We start from the raw sequence: 17,218 nt of genomic DNA, 5'->3' as shown, positions 1-17,218 counted from the left end.
GATGGACTCTGCTAATAAAATGACTAAAAATGCAATTTGATAATTGTCAACTAGGGACACTTCTCGTTGCACTGATCTGTTATTCGCTGTTGCTCGTGCATGGCTTTTATTCGCTGTTGCCTGGGCATTACGTTGAAGTCTAATTTGATTGGCTAACAAAGTGGTGAGCAAAATCTATTTGAATTCTTTCTCTATCAAGCTCGCGTTGTCTTATGTTTCTTCCTGTCTTGCATTCATGAACCTGCTTGTTTAGTCTTGGAGTTATTCAATTTCAAAAAACTTTCTGGATAGAAGGATGTAAGAAAATTGTTTTATAGATGTATTAACCTACATGCACCTGTAAAGGCAGATTTTAACCTGTTTAACTCGAACTGAATATCCTTACTGCCGAATTGCATGCTAAATGCCCTCGTGGTTAGCACATTTGGTACAATCGTCGGCCTCCCCCAGGAGGAAAAGACCTCAGTTCAAGTCCCGTCGATGACATCTAATGTTTTTTGTTCCTCCTGGAAACTATGGTTTTTCGTCCAGGAAACAGAAAATCGCCCACAGAACACAAACAATTTACAGACAGCATTATGCAGAGCAACATGGCCTTCTTTTTATGGCCTTAGTTGCTAATGCTCCTAAAACCTAACTACAACAACTCCCTCCTAATAGGTATGCTAAAAAACCTTGTCTGTGTCTTGCATCATATGCCTTTACTAATGCATTAGTAAAGGCCTTTACTAATGCATTAGTAAAGGCATATGAAGCAAGAAAGCAAGCACTCTAAAAGTTCGTTCAGTTCTTCCTTGAATTTGTTTAAGCTGTCGACTTCCACGACAGATGGAAGTGTGCTCCAGCAATCAACTACCCGCTGGCTAAAGGCAAATTTCCACACACATATTCTACAGCTGTCTTTCCTCGATTTGAATTTATGCCTTCTCAGGTTCTTAATCTGAGCAAGAGGAAGAATCCCAGAAACACTGAGCCTATTCATTCAAGGCCTTATACACCTCAATCAGATCACCCTGCAGGTGCCTAGTCTCCTGACGATGCAATTTTCAGAACTTAACCCTTTCTTGGTAAGAGGACCCCTTTGTTCCCGTCACCAATCTTGTTGCTCTTCTCTGTACTCGTTCTAGCAACTCTACATCCTTCCTAAAATGAGGCCTCTGGAGGGTTAAGGCTATGGCAATGGGATAATCACCTCCTTATCCCTACTAGCAAAATTTCTGTATGCCACTGACAAAATTCCAAAGTTTTCCTGGTAACCTAACCCATCTCATCTCATCTCATCTCCCACACACACACACTTGGTACGTTACTCTGGGGTTACTGTAACCCATATGAAGTACATTTTTCAGTGTTAAACTTCAGTTGCCACATCTCAGTCCGTCTGCCCAACTTTTCTAGATCCTGTTGCAGTAGCATACTGTCAAACTCTGCCAACCATCTGCAAACTTGGACATTAAGCCTGTTATATCAGTGTACATTGATGACCACTCTGTCCTCTCCCACTCAACCACCCTTTTATCCATTGTAGCAACTTGCTTGCCCTTAATGCCATACTGCTCCAATTTGTACAGTAGTCTTCCATGTGCAACAGTATCAGAAGCTTTCTTGAAATCCAAGTACTATATATGATATCAAAATCATTTTTTGTATCCAGTTCCTTTGTGACTACAGCATAGTATCCAATCAAATTAGTCAGACAAGCTTTATGATATTCAGGTGATTAACCGCTCATCTGCAGGGTGGGCCGCATTAATCCCTGTTCATGCAGCAGGTTTTCGCAGTCATATAATTGCTCACCCACTGATTTTTCTTTTTCGTTTTATATAGTATTTCATCCTTTATATTATTGACCTTTATATAATTTATACAGCCTTCTAACCATCCTCTAGCCAAGCGTTCTCGAAAATCTTTTTACCATATTTAATACATTCTGTATGCATTTGTTCTCGCCCTTGATCAACATGTTTACTGTTTACCTGCTTGCAGTTATATGAAAACAAACACATTAAATGCAAATTTCTGGAACTTGTAAGTTCATTTGACAGTAAATCTGATTTTCTTGATTTCTTTTCTGATTTTCTTTTCTGATTTTCTTGTGTGTATTATAATAACGTGTTTTGTTTGTAATTATCGTAATATTCTAATTAAAATGCTTATATAATAGTATTAATATAATGAAGTATTAATATCCGCGAAAAAAAAATCTGTGTTGTTCTCAGTCAAATAAAATAAGTAAAACAATGAAATAATTAATCAAAAATATTTAATAAATAAACAATAAAATAAATAAATAATAAAAAACTATTCGACTTCCTCCTCGTAGGTATCTATCCAACTGACCTTTCAATATTCCTAAGCTATCAGCCTCGACCACCCACGGAGGCAACTTATTCCAGTACAGTATTTAAAAACTCGCTGGCTAAACTTTAATGCTGTTCAGTCTAAATCCCCTTCCGAATTTATGGTCCTTAGTTCTGAAATCATTTTCAACAATGACACTCTCACTCTTTCATTTTACTTTTTCATTCTTCCAGATCAATCAATCCACGCTAACGTTCTTAGTTTCCAAGCTCTGCGGCCGACATATTCAAAGTCGTTTCGCATACGGGACAAAAGACAGACAGACAGGCATCTCGTCTGCTGAGACAGACAAAAGGACGTTCGCATATCGAACGCCCTTTTGTCTGTCTCAGTAGACGAGATGCCTGTCTTTAAACCCTGTCAAGGAGCTGGGTGTTTTTCTTTTTTTTAAAGTATGGTGTGGTTCTCCAGTGCCGGACCAAGGTAATTTCGCGCCCCTGGCCGAAAGATATTTCGGCGCCCCTTTACTAAGGATATATATGTTTTTCATGATTCGTAAAATTTGGCGCCCCAGGCAAAGTCCCTGCTATCCCGTGCCTTAATACAGCACTGTGGTTCTCCACGAACACAATTTTCCAAGTGTATATTGTAATTGCCTTAAGCAGTTGGATTATGATTTCCCTATCTCAACAATGTGATATTGAACAGCGATAGGACGCCATGGACCTTTCTTTTCGCCTATCTACGCTGTTGGGAGAGCATGTACAATCATATTGTGACTTTCAAATGCCTGTCTTCCTCTACCGTTTTTAGTTCAGCCTCCACCAAATGTATAAATTATTTTGGGATTGCCGTCCCAAGTGTTCCACTTTACTGTCCAATCCTAAAGTCTGTTTAAGTCGTCGTGAAAAAGCTTTGCTTGGCGCTGATCATTAACTACTATGCCGATCTTGACATCTGCAAATTTTGTCATTTTATAAAATCATAAACAACAGCGGTCCCAATGCCGATCCTTAGGGAACTCCACTTCTTACGTTAGTCCAATATGAAGAATAACTTAATCACAACTCCCGTGCTCCTACCCTGTAGGCGTTCCTATTGACTGGTCATGGTTCTATTAATGCAAAGTTGCACGATTTAGGAATCACTGAAAGATTGCTGCCATTGTGGTGAAAGGGAATCATGGGAACATATTATGTACAACTGTGAGGAGTATAACGATCTAAGAGTTGAATTGGTATCTCTAGTGAGTAATTTCAATCTTATGGCAGAAGGCTGCGAGACGATTCTGCTTGATAAACAGGAAAACTTCTTGTCTTTCCAGGCCTTTGTAACTGCTATATTTTTTAGCGGAAGACACTTCTGCATCTGGAAGCCTTAGATTGGTAATGCGGTGTGGTGATATAGTGCTGAATTACCTAGAGTTCTGTGCAATCATTCTGAATGGCTTTGTTGTGGTGGAGGCATGAGTTTGCTATATCCACTGCAACTCTAGCTCCTTGTGCAGTTACAGCTCCTTGTGAATTCTGCAGAGTTCAAGCTCCTTGTGCTGGCTCTGTCTTCGGTAGGGTCTTGGACGCCTTAAACTGCACTTGAAAACCACAACCTGGAATTTGAATTGTCTCCTATATGTATGCATATTCTTCTTTTCTAGTTATTACTTACTTTTTTGTCTTCTTAAGGTCCTCCCACTCTGCAAATGGGCAAACAGGGGAGATTGGTTTGTAATTCTCTAAATTGACTAGCGGTGTTGCAAAAGTTTTAGCAGGTACCGCTTTATGCAGTAAATGTAAATATAAAATTGTACTGTAGCCACCCTGCGATCCATCAAGGATTTTCCCGTTATTCCAGTATGTTCCTCTCATGCGCGGTTCTCAAATGCTTTTCAACGAAAATAAACAATTTAGAAATTATTTCTTACAACTAGTTCACTGAGTGACTGATTCCAGCAGATATGTTTGTTTGTTTATATAACTTTATACAGATTTTGTATGCTTTTGCAGCATACGGTTAGAGGTACTTTTTTTTTTTTTTTTCTTCCACAGTAAAGGAAGCCTTTCAGATTTTGGGGCATCTCACACATGGAACGTGCCCTCTTGAAACTCCTTGATTAATTTAAGCACTGAATGTCGTTTAGGCATGCCATTCATTTTTTCTTTCTTTCTTTTTGAACATCCTGTATATAATTTTGTACTTGTTGTTTTTGGTTACTTGTGGTTAATTAATAAATCAGTCGCTTGCGTTTTTATTTTCCGGTTTTATTTTCAACGATTCCAAGTTTCATTTTATAGTGATTATGGCTGGAACTTTGCCAAGCATGGCCTAACGCTTCTTTTTGTGGAGGAGGTTACACCTCCACGTAGATTTGAATAATTTTGTTACGCCTACTTTAGCTTTCCAAGCAATAACGATACACGGGGACATTAAGATAATGTATTTTTACTTATCAGAAGACCACATAGGATACAACATATGAGACAGTCCAACTCATCTAAGTGATTCTTAATTGTACAATTTCGCAGAATCATGTCATTTGGGGCAACACAACGCGCCTGTTAAACTAAATTAAAACTAATATTGATATATTATCAACAGTGGAACTAGTTATTAGGACTATCAGCTACAAATCCTACAAGTAACTAATCGATAACAATCCAACATTTCTTTTAATGCCATATAAATCGGTCAAATAGGAGCGTCCAGGTTCGCTCCCACAACGACATTTAATGCTGTGCCAACAGCAGGAAGAATAATGGTGATGGTCTCTGCATTTTCGAAAGCCTGAAGATACTAAAATGCTGTATCGCATTGCATAATTAGTGAAAGAGTTGGGGATGAAATAAATGACCTATTCAGACATGGAGTACTGCTACTGAAAGACAACCAAGGTCGCATAGAACGAGTGCAATCCAACAGACCACAGGATTTGGTGTTAACTTCTCGATCATCGTTCATACAGTTCTGACCTCTCTTCCATTTGTTTTGTCCACTTAAATAACAGCTTGGTGGTAGAAATTTTTTTTTAATGGTTAGGAAATCGAAAATGATGTACGTTTTTCAACGAGTTTCCAGAATTTGATCACGCAGTAGGTGTATGTGATTATGTTGAAAAATAAATGCAATGTTAATTTGTTTCAGTCTTACTTTTTTTTTTCCCCCTTACTTTGTGACTTACTTACTCTACTTCGTAAAATTTATTTTGATTGTTTTCCCCATAATATCTTCTTATATGAAACATTAGAATAGGATGTTTGTGTTTCATCAGTTTCTTGATAACACTGTAACAAATTTTAAAGAACGTTCTGTTTTCTGCATTTCTCAATGTTTCTTGATGAGCTTGAGTATGCTGAGTACGAATATGACCCTAGTTTTTTTCATTGCATTAGTGGTTTGAGAAATGAAAGAAAAGTAAATATGTAATAATACTAATCAGATTTATTAACAAAGTTTAACTTCTGTACAGAACAGAATATTAATCGTTGCTATAAGTAACAAGCTAAAAAAAAAAAAAAAAAAAAAAATCTCAAATTAAAAACAAGAAGGTTAATCAAAAATAATTCCTTAGATATATAAATTCGAATGCCTTTATCGTTTTTAATTTCGCTGTCGCCTGAATTTTTCAGGTGAGAGTGCAAATAATGGAGCGCGAGGGACATTCTGCATCCCATTTACAGCAATTTTCAATCAACTTGTCAACTAGGTTTTTGCACGACTGCCAGGAATTTCACCCAAGCATCAATCATTTTTTCATCGTTTTCTTGTGACGCCAACATCTGCTTAACATGTGAACCAATAAATATTGCATCTTTCACTTTACATCAGATAACTTTGGAGACAAAACTGTGTATGCTTCATGTTTGACCTTGAGCATCAGTGCCTCGAAAAGTTGTTTGATCAGTCTCAGCGTGATATGGAGTAGCGAAAACAAGACTGTTTCCTTTAAACGGATTGTTTACTATACGTGTACGCCAGGCTGCAGTTCAATTCTAGCAGACCATTCTCTCTTCTTGTAGTACTGATGTACTGCCCTTCCTTTTTCTTAGACCAAGAAAGCAAAGAAACTTAGTTTAAATCACTTCGCAGACCAGACTTAGTGCAACCAACTTTGTAGACCCAGAAAGAACCTCCACAATCTTGAAATCTCCATATACATCCAATTTATAATGGTCATACTTGATTTTATCTAACACATGCTTCATATTTACATAGTCTGTAATATGAACAGAGTGCATAATACGAATCAGTGGATGTATTCCAGCTGTGAAGAAACGCTTGAACTTTCTATAAAATGACACCATTATTTTGGATTGTGACGATTACCAGTTTCTTTATAAATACCAATCAAAACGGTGTAAAAACATGCATAAATGGCATTTATGTTCTTTTTTTCTGTGTGGAAGTCTTGCAGCTAGGATCCAGTGGCTTCTGCTCTTTTAAACGATATGTCACAAGCTGTGCACCGTATTTGGTAAACTCGAGTCCCTCTCTAACTGATCCAATTCCTTTTGATCAGAGAAATGTGGCGCTTTACTTGAAGAAGCTGCTATGGTGTAATCCCAGTTATCCTGTTCATCGGATTCATCCAGTTATGAAGATGCTGTATCGGAGCAATACGGGATAGTCGGTTTTGATACGCAACGTCTTTTTCATCTGCTTACTTTTTAAACTTGATATATCCACCATACAAAAGTAGCAGTCATCGTGGTGGTTTGTGAGCTTTCTTCGTATTCGATATATAGCAAAAAATGCATTTAGGATTACCAGTAAACTGTCCCTGTAAATTTTTTTTTTTTTTTTTTTTTGTTTTCAATAGCAGTGTAATCTTGTTTGAAAAATTTTTTATCTTAAATTTAACACTTCTTAGTAGTAATAATTCATTGGTTAATTATGCATATACGAAGTTAGTGCAGTTTAATATAAATATGAGACTCGTATTCATATGTAGGGGTTCCAGTTCAAAATGATCTCCGCATCTGCAATGCAGTGTACATTATGTTCTTCGAGGGGAATCTACAGCACGTGTATCCTATATTGGTTGCATGCAACAAAATGTTGAACCCAGGTACAATCGAGAAACTGTGTGAAATTTGGCAAGATGCCAACTTGTTGTGAATGCAGTTACTCATTGAGCTAAATGTCTGGGTGTTGGCAGTGATTAGCATTTCTGCTAAACTACCGGGAGGACATGTCAATCGGGAAATCCGCCTTCTCAGTAAGTTTGTGAATCACTGAGAATAGTAGCAGCAATATTATTGAACATTTTGTAGTCTTTTATTGATTACACATGAGTGGACGGCGTGCAATTTTGTATTGAAATAGCATCATAATATCTTAATTATTTCACTACGAATAATTAATTGCTTTTGATTTTTATTAAGAAAATATCTCTCAAGTTCTGATAGAGATGAACAGCATAAATTGAATATAATATTCCATCTATTGTGAAAGTGGGTTGGATGAAATAGACGTTTTGGAGGGTATGGATGGGTGCATTGTGCAGTTTTTTTTTTTTTTTTTTTGGCTGATGCTTTATAAGCTTGCTTTTTTTGCATCATTTGCCACTAATAATATCCATAATTCTAATATCCAAGTTCATCTTATTCACGAAAAATCAAAAATGATAACACGTGTTGTGTGAGTTGTCGAGCCTTTCACTTCAGCAATCTCAAGTATTCCTTCGCATTTGCCGTAGTTTTTATCTTTTTTTTTTTTTTTTTTTCACAATCAATTTTTAACCTGTTTGTTAAAATAGTTGTCTGCATACAGTTGACACTTAAGGATGTTATAAAGATGAGTGATACCTTTTTATTTAGGCGCGTTATAACTTGCTTCCTAGAAAAGACAATATTTGTTGAGTCATTCCAAATTTCATGAAAATTATTAATTGGACCAATAGAAATCAGCAATTATTTCTTTTTCTATATATATATATATATATATCACATAGCCAGTATTTATTGTTACCATGCGCTGGTTGGAAGAATGATTAGGCAAAATGGCGGATGCGCAGAAACCAATTGTTCGAGGTACGCGCAAACAAGTCGTTGCTTTTTCCTAGTGTTATTTATTTATTTATTTTTTTTATTTATTTATTTATTTTATTTTATTTTTTTTTTTGTTATTACAAATCATGAATTATTACTAATTTGAATATTTGTCTAAAATATAAGGTACCGGTATTTTAGGCGAATATTAGAATTAATAGTGGCAAAAGGTGCAAGAAAGCAAGCTTATAAAGCAACATCCAAACAAAAACTTCCCACATAACCTGTCCATCCCCCCCTCCAATAATTTGTCTAGATCCTCCTTGAATTTATTCAAACTCCTTACATCCACAACAACAGGTGGAAGTTTGTTCCAGCGATCAACCACCCACTGACCGATTCACACCTCCGTACATATATCCTGCAACCATCCTTCCTCAATTTAAATTTATGCCCCCTCATGTGTCTGGTCTTAGCAAAAGAAATAATGCCATCACCATTGAGGTTGCTCAATCCATCCAAAGCCTTAAACACCTTAATCAGATCACCTCACAGATGTCTAGTGAGGTGTTCACAAAAGGCTTCAGTTCTGCAAATTGCAAAACCGAAGTCTTTCGTTGTAAGTGCACCCCTTTGTTCATTTCCTCCCCCTCACCAGTCTCGTTGCCATCCTCTGCATCTTTCCTAAAATGAGTCCTTCAGACCTATATGCTGTTCTCAAGATGCGGCCTGTCCATTGAAAAGATAATATTGGTTATTTTAGATGGCCACTGAAGTCTCTCTCTCTGTATTTTCACGTATTCACATTTATATCTGTGTATCGAATTTGTACACGTACTTATCGGCGCAAATCACGCAACTTATGTAAACGTAGAGGTATATGTCAGGTATTTATATTGACATACAAGTGCCGATACAAATCCTTATTTAAAATACAGTATATTTATCACGATCCGAATTGGCAGATATCATTGATTAAGAAAAAAGGTACAGGTTTTTAAGTGCTAATGGTGTTATTTATTTGTTTTTCACACAGTCATGTTAAAAGAAAACGCTAAACGAAATGTAAATACAACATTCATCCATTTTTCTACGATTGTCATGTGTGGGTGAATTCTGTTCTGTTCTAGATAAAGCTGATTAAATGTAGAAACTGCATATGTCACTTCTACATTTGATCAGCTTTATCCAGAACGGACGGAAGAGGAATCATTTTCACCCATTTAGAAATTCGTGTACTTTTTCCAACTATTTTCATTATAAACGGGAATTAGACCTATAAATCTCAAAATATAACAGAAAATTAGACTTAGATTTCTTTTGTAATTAACAAAATTATTTTAACTGTATTATGTTCAATAATAAATAAATTGTTAATGTTAGTACACTATTGCAAAAGGATCTAGAAAAGTTGAGCAGATGGGCTGAGAGGTGGCAACTGAAGTTTTACATTGACAAATGTAAAGCAGTAACCCCAGGGTAGGGGCCTCCGTAGCCAAGTGGTCAGGAGCGGGAGTGCATACCACACGCTCCTTGAGTAGACCGGGGTTCGAACCCCTGACTGCTGAATACGGTCGATCTGCCAACCCGCACTGGACCAGCGTGGCAGATTATGGTCCATTTCTCTCAGCATGAATTGTTGAGGAGGCTTCCATCCTGCAGTGGGTTGATAATGGCTGCACTTTACCTATTTTTTTTTTTAACCCCAGAGTAACATACGGTAGTAGAGAATGAAAGGGATCTGGAGGTGACTGTGCAGTCAGATATGAAGTTTTCTGAGCAGTGCAGATAGGCTGCAAGAGTAGCTCATAGTGTCTTGTCAGTGATATTTCTAGCAAGGATATTAAGGAGGTAATTATTCCCTTGTATAAGGCAATGGTCAGGCCACACCTTAAGTACTATATACAGGTCTGGAGGCTTCATTTTAGGAAGGATGTAGAGTTGTTGGAAGGAGTACAGAGAAGTTCAACGAGATTGGTGAGTGGAACAAAGGGTTGCTGTCACCAAGATAATCTTAATTTCTGCAAATTGCAGCGTCCGGAGACTAGGCACCTGCAAGCTGATCCTAATTGAGGTGTATAAAGCCCTGAATGGGTTGAGCAAGCTCAATGCTGATGGAATTTTTCCTCATGCTCAGATTTCTCACCTGATGAGACAAATTCAAATTGAAGAAAGACATTTGTAGAATAGATGTGCGGAAATTTGCCTTTAGCCAGCGCGTGTTGCTAGTTGGAACAAACTTCCATCTGTTGTAGTGGTGGTCAACAACTTAAATAAGTTCAAGGCAGAATTAAACAAACATTTGGAGTAAATAGACGGGTGAAATGGGAAGGTGTTTTTTTTTTTTTTTTTTGGCTGATGCTATAAGCTTGCTTTCTTGCATCATATGCCTCTACTATTGCTAATTCCGAAAATGAATACATCAGATCTATAATGTGTTGTAGAACAGCATTGCACATAACCCTAAAATGGCTAGAAATCGAAGTTTGGTTTTTATTTATTTATTTATTGTATTAGGTGGTCCCCGTCAAAGTTTGGCAACACAAGTGTGTGTTGTTCAGTTGTTTCTGGCCGCTTCGCTACCAGAAAGCAGCAATCTGTAGAAAAGCTGCTTCCTAGTGCCTGCCCACGCCACGAGGAGGCGGGTCAGAATTGTAGTCGTACCGTCTTATCTTACTGATAGGGCCAATGATATCCGTATTCACAGGAATGTAGACTAATCCAGTGAGTGCCAGTAAACTTGTACTGAATCAGGTTTAAAAAAAGAACTTATAGCATTGAAGAAAAAGAAGTGGAAAGCAATAATAGATTAAAGAGAGCGGAAAATCCCTGTCAACCTTTGTATCATCTGAAACTTAAACATTAAGCCTATTAACTAATGTGTGTACTATAAGCTACCTATATATAATAAGCTTGCACACAGTCAGCACCAGCACATTAAATCGAATAGCAGAAAGAAGAGAAGCAAAAAAAAAAAAAAAAAAAAAAAGAGAGAGAGAGAGTTTAATCTTACACAAAACAAGGGTTAGTGCCAGCACGACATGAACGTTTGGGTTGAAGAAACCGAAGGAACAACACCAGCAGCAGAGGATCACTAGGTGAAATAAGAACCCGAGGTAGAGCAAATAGTCGTTTTTCTTCTTTTGAAGGCTCGGATTGTAAAATCTTAAAGCAGCAGAAACTTTTCTTTGGATTCCAAGAAAATTGTTTCACAGTCGGGCGCAAAACTTTGTAATAAAAGAGTAATGAGAGGTTGTCGGGGATCGTCATACTGTGGGAAAAAAATACCGAATATGCTTCCACTCCTCAGGGAGTTCACTTGAACAGAAAGGAGAAGCGGACAAACGGAATAGAGCAGATAGACAGACAAACTGATTTATTTATTAACAAAACAAAATCTTTGCGTTCCCAGTATGAATTTCTTGTTACGCCCTTCAGCATTTGCATAAGTCGATCTATCGCGACTTGTTAGTTATACATATATCTTATACAAGTTCTGATATGTGGTCACAAAGGAACTGGATGCAAAATATAATTTTGATATCATATACTTGGATTTCAGGAAAGCTTTCGACACTGTTGCGCATGGAAGACTACTGTACAAATTGGAGCAGAATGGTATTAAGGGTAAGTTGCTACAATGGATAAAAGGATGGTTAAGTGGGAGAAGACAGAGGGTGGTAATCAATGGGTGCTGCTCTTCGTGGACTAATGTTATTAGTGGAGTCCCACAGGGTTCGGTGTTGGGTCCACTGTTGTTTTGTATATTTATCAATGATATTGATGAAGGTATATCAGGCTTAATGTCGAAGTTTGCAGATGACACGAAGGTTGGCAGGGTTGTTAATGACAGTAATGGCAGTGTGCTACTGCAACAGGATCTAGATAATTTGGGCAGATGGGCTAAGAAGTGGCAACTGAAGTTTAACCTTGACAAATGCAAAGTACTGCATATGGGTAGAAGTAACCCCAGAGAAACGTACCAACTGTGTGGTACTACACTTAAGGTGGTAGAAAATGAAAAAGACCTGGGAGTAATTGTGCAGTCAGATATGAAGTTTTCTGAGCAATGTAGACTGGCTGCTAGGGCAGGTCATGGGGTTTTGTCAATGATATATAGGAATTTTGCTAGCAGGGAAAAGGAGGTGATTGTCCCTCTGTATAAGGCAATGGTCAGGCCACGCCTTGAGTACTGCGTACAGGTCTGGAGGCCTCATTTTAGGAAGGATGTAGATTTGCTTGAGCGTGTACAGAGAAGAGCAACACGATTGGTGAGGGGAATGAAGGGATCCTCTTACCAAGAGAGGCTTAAGTTCTGCAAATTGCAGTGGCTGGAGACTAGGCACCTGCGCGGTGATCTGATTGAGGTCTATAAGGCCTTGAATGGGTTGAGCACGCTGAATTCTGATGGGATCCTCCCACTTGTTCAGAATACGAACCTACGGGGACATAAGTTCAAATTAAGAAAGGATAGATGTAGAATAGATGTGCGGAAATTTGCCTTTAGCCAGCGGGTGGTTAATTGCTGGAACAAACTTCCATCTGTCGTTGTGGAAGTTGATAGGTTAAATAAATTTAAGGAGGAACTGGACAGGCAATTGGAGGGTATGGTGTGATTTTTTTTTTTTTTTTTTTTTTTTTGGCTGATGCTGCATAAGCTCCTACACTTGCTTTCTTGCATCAAGTGCCACTACTACTACTACTATGTTCTCATACGTTTCCAGAAGTAAATGAAACTTAAGTAAATGAGTCCTATTTGAAAACTGTAGAAATACATTGCCGCATAAAATGTGACGTAATTGAAGCATGAGATAGGTTGAAAAAACAAACAACAACAAAAAAAAGTGTTAATATCAGAAAATGTTTGTACACTGTCTTTTCCGAAAACCTTTGAGATGACATTAATAATGGTTATCAGGTGTGGTCGCCATCGCTATGCATGCTGTTGTTATTATTAGTAGAAGCACTGGCACATGATGTAAGAAAGAAAGCATCAGCAAAAAATAAAAAAACAAAAAAAGCTTAATTTGTCTAGTTCTTCCTTGAATTTTTCAAGCTGTTCACTGCCACAACACCAGATGGAAGTTTGTTCCAACAATCAACCACCACTGAGCAAGAGGAAGAATGCTCAGTGTGATCAGCATTGAGCTTAATGCTGATACTTGCTCAATCCGTTCAAGGCCTTAATCACCTCAGTCAGATCGCCTTGCAGGTGCCTAGTCTCCAGACGCTGAAATTTTAACTGAAGTCTATTTTGATAAGACCACCCTTTCTTTCCCTTCACATGCTCGTTGCCCTTCTCCACATATAGTTCTGAAGGTATTTATGCATGCTTATTATTATTTCTCCTTAGTAACACCCATCTTACTAAGGAGAAACTGCACATTTTCGGTAAGGGATTTTCTGCCTATCTATAAATCTGCATCCCATTATAACAATATATCGTAGTAGCCCTCGTGGGCAACACAGTTCATCTAACCACCGTTCCTCCCACACAGTGAGAAAGACCTGAGTTCGAATCCCGTCAATGACATGAGGAATTTTATGGGTCTTTCTTCGTATTTCATATAATTAGGCAAGCTTTGGCCGTAATGGCCATTTGTGATCCTGTTAGCTTTTTACGAGAGGAAAATTATCTTTTTCTCTTGTGACGTAATTGAATAGCAGAAAGAAGAGAAGCTTTTATATCTCTGACCTTCCTTTCACTGGAAATCAGTGGGGGAACCGGACTATTAATAGTGCCAAATGAATCACGAAAGAAAGCTTGCACGAAACCAGCCACAAAAAAAAAAAAAAAAAAAAAGAGAAACACTACAAAACATAATAATAGTAGATAAATAAATAATAAGAAACACTACTATGTTATCTGTCCATTTCCGCTAATAAATATTCTAATCCTTCTATGAATTTATTCAAACTACTGGTTTCCACAACACCAAATGGAACTTTGTTCTAACAGTTACTCTCTGTCTGAAAGCAAATTTTCGCAAATCGCTTCCCCAACCATCCTTTTTCAATTTATTGTGCATATAAGTGGACATTTATGTGTGTCATTCGAGAAATAAGACTGCCATCAGCATCTAGTTTACTCAATTCATATCCTTAAACACTTCGATCAGGTCTACTAGTAGGCGCCTGGTTTCCATGCATACTTGAAGAAAAACTTCAATTATGCAATGCAGAACTGGTCTTTCTTGTTAAGAGTACTCTTTTGTGCCCTGTCTAATCTCTTTGCTCTTCTCTTCACCCATTCAAACAGTCCACATCCTTCCTAAAATTAGGCTTCCAGATTCGTTTCCTCTTCTAAGCCCATATTTCTAATTTCTTTAGCTCTTTATTATTATTATTATTATTATTATTATTATTATTAGCCATATGGTGCAAGGAAGCCTGAGGCTTATGCTGCACCAGCAAAAAAAAATTTCTGAGTTACCGTGTGTGTGTGTGTGTGTGAGAGAGAGAGAGAGAGAGAGAGAGAGAGAGAGAGAGAGAGAGAGAGAGAGAGAGAGAGAGAGAGAGAGAGAGAGAGAGAGAGAGAGAGAGAGAGAGAGAGAGAGAGAGAGAGAAGTAGAAGGAAATCACCAAGAAAGAGAAGAATGATGATATCCAGCTGAGGACCCTGGGTGTGCCAAGCCCATACTCACCAGATGTGAGCCCCTGGGGTTGTTTTGTTGCAGTATCGAACATTAACCAGCTTGCCAACCTTTATATCATCAGCAAATGTTAACAATGAAGTTGATATGCCTTCATTAGTATCGTTAATAAATATTGAAAGCAGTAGGTGCATCACCATTAAACGCCGAAGGACATGCATTCATGAAGAACCATTATCTCCTGCCACTCAACTATTCCTTTATCCATGGCAATAACTTTCCCCTAATACCACACTGTACAGGTGGTGTGTGTGTAAGGTGTATTTGCTTTCATTGTAGGTGTACCAGTTCGCTGAGAAAGCCAGAGATTTAAAAGTTTGTGGATAGTGTATACGTCTAGTGTGCACTAGTGTACACTAAAAGTGGTGATAGCGCACACAGGCTGCTTCTTATCAGAAGCAGACTGTGTGCGACGATAGCTTTCCCGGATTCAGACGTTTCACGTGCTAGTATAGAATCTATGGTGTGAGATAGTTGGAAACAAAGGTATAATGCGAGTAGGAGTAATCTACAGACCAGGTGATTGTGAAGATTATGACGAAAGCCTCTACATGCAAGTGGAACGGGCAAGTAAGCGTCAATGTCCTATTATGGGTGATTTCAATTTGCCTCTAATTGATTGGAGAAAATGGGAAGGAAACTCAACATGAGGAACAAAATTTTTAAATCAACTAGATGACTGTTATTTGTATCAACATGTCAGGGAAAGTACTAGAGAAAAGAATATCCTAGACCTCATCATCACCCATGAATCAGATGACATAACAGGGCTGACAGTAGAGGAACCAGTAGCAGGAAGTGATCATGGAGTTCTACGGTGGATGATGAAGAGAGAGGTAGAAGTAGTAAAAGGCAAAGGAATGGGTTATAATTTCAGAAAAGGAAATTACGATGCTTTAAGGTGCTACATGGCCTCTATTAACTGGGTAGATATCGCACAGAGAACGAATACATTTGAACTGTGGTATGCTTTTAAAACATTAATCACAGATGCCTTGAATGCGTATTTACCATTAAAAAATACTCCACGAGGGGGGTTCCAAGTTGGATGAATAGTGAAGTTGCCACATTACTTGAGCTGAAAAAGGTGGTATGAAAAAGTTACAGAGCAATAAAAAGTACTGAAGCCTATAACAGCTACCAAAGTGATCTGTAATAGAGCCACAGAAAAGATTCGACAGGCAAAGGCAGTTTATGAGAAATCGCTAGCAAACAGAGCAAAGAGGGGGGATAAGGAATTCTTTACATATATAAATGCTAAGAAGAGCAGGACAAACCAGATCGGCTAGCCCGGTCGGCAGTATACCCTATAATCTTAAGGGAGGCAGCAAGTGAGTGCATTGAACCATTGAGGCTAATTATGTGAGCATCACTAGACTCTGGGGAGATTCCATTGGATTGGAAAAGTGCCAATGTATCTCCCATACATAAGGGTGGTTCTAACAGTGAAGTGGGAAATTATCGACGTGTCAGTGTGACTTCAGTGGTAGGGAAAATCACAGAGGCAATGATCAAGGGTAGAATTCAGGATCATTTGGATAAAATTGAAATTCTCAAGGATATTCAGCATGGTTTTGTAAAGGGAAAATCATGTTTAACAAATCTGGTTTGCTATTTTGTAAGGGTCACTCATGAGCTGGATTTAGGGAATAATTTCGACATTGTTTATTTAGATTTCAGCAAAGCTTTTAACTCAGTCCCACATGAGCGGTTGCTTTATAAGCTGGAAGAGGTTGGAATCACTGGGAAAATCCTTAGATGGATATCAGGATGGCTTCAGGGCAGGAGGAAGAGGGTTGTGATAAATGGCTATTCCTCAGATTGGGTTGATGTAAGAAGTGGGACTCCCCAAGGATCAGTATTAGGACCACTGTTGTTTTTAATTTTCATAAACGACATCGATGAAGGGATAGAGGGCGTGATGTCTAAATTTGCAGATGATATTAAAATTGGTAGAGTAGTTAATGATCACTGTCAAACCGAGCTTCTTCAGAGAGACCTACATAGACTTCAGGAATGGTCAGAAAAATGGCAGCTATTCTTTAATCCAACAAAGTGTAAAGTGCAAGTATTACACCTGGGAAACAGTAATCCCAAAATAACTTATTCACTTGGTTGAGTTCAACTAAACGCAGTACTGGAGGAAAGGGACTTGGGTGTTACGATACGGTCAGACATGAAATTCTCTGACATTGTAAACAGGTTGCAAGGAAGTCCCATGGTGTCCTATCGATGATCTATCGAACTTTTGCAAACAGAGAGAGGGATGTGATAATCCCA

At 38.1% G+C, this 17,218-nt stretch overlaps 1 protein-coding gene across 3 annotated transcripts in view; it reads left to right on the top strand.

Annotated features, from left to right (window-relative positions):
* Window positions 1–17,218, top strand: part of stck (LIM zinc finger domain containing stck) — a 144,709-nt gene that overhangs the window by 45,850 nt on the left and 81,641 nt on the right. Inside the window, exon 1 of one of the 3 annotated variants that reach the window (XM_090386572.1) lies at window positions 7,477–7,513. The exons of the other annotated variants lie outside the window; for them this stretch is intronic. The gene's annotated coding sequence lies outside the window, so the exon portion shown is untranslated. Of the gene's footprint in view, window positions 1–7,476; window positions 7,514–17,218 lie in introns of those variants that run through there. 3 annotated transcript variants of the gene reach the window in all.

The sequence above is a fragment of the Mastigoproctus giganteus genome, chromosome 1 (genome assembly GCF_048544385.1).
Source record: "Mastigoproctus giganteus isolate SK-2022 chromosome 1, ASM4854438v1, whole genome shotgun sequence".
NCBI classification, from domain to species: domain Eukaryota; kingdom Metazoa; phylum Arthropoda; class Arachnida; order Uropygi; family Thelyphonidae; genus Mastigoproctus; species Mastigoproctus giganteus.
The sequence above is the reverse complement of the archived record's forward strand: the minus strand, read 5'-3'. Positions and strand labels throughout refer to the sequence as shown.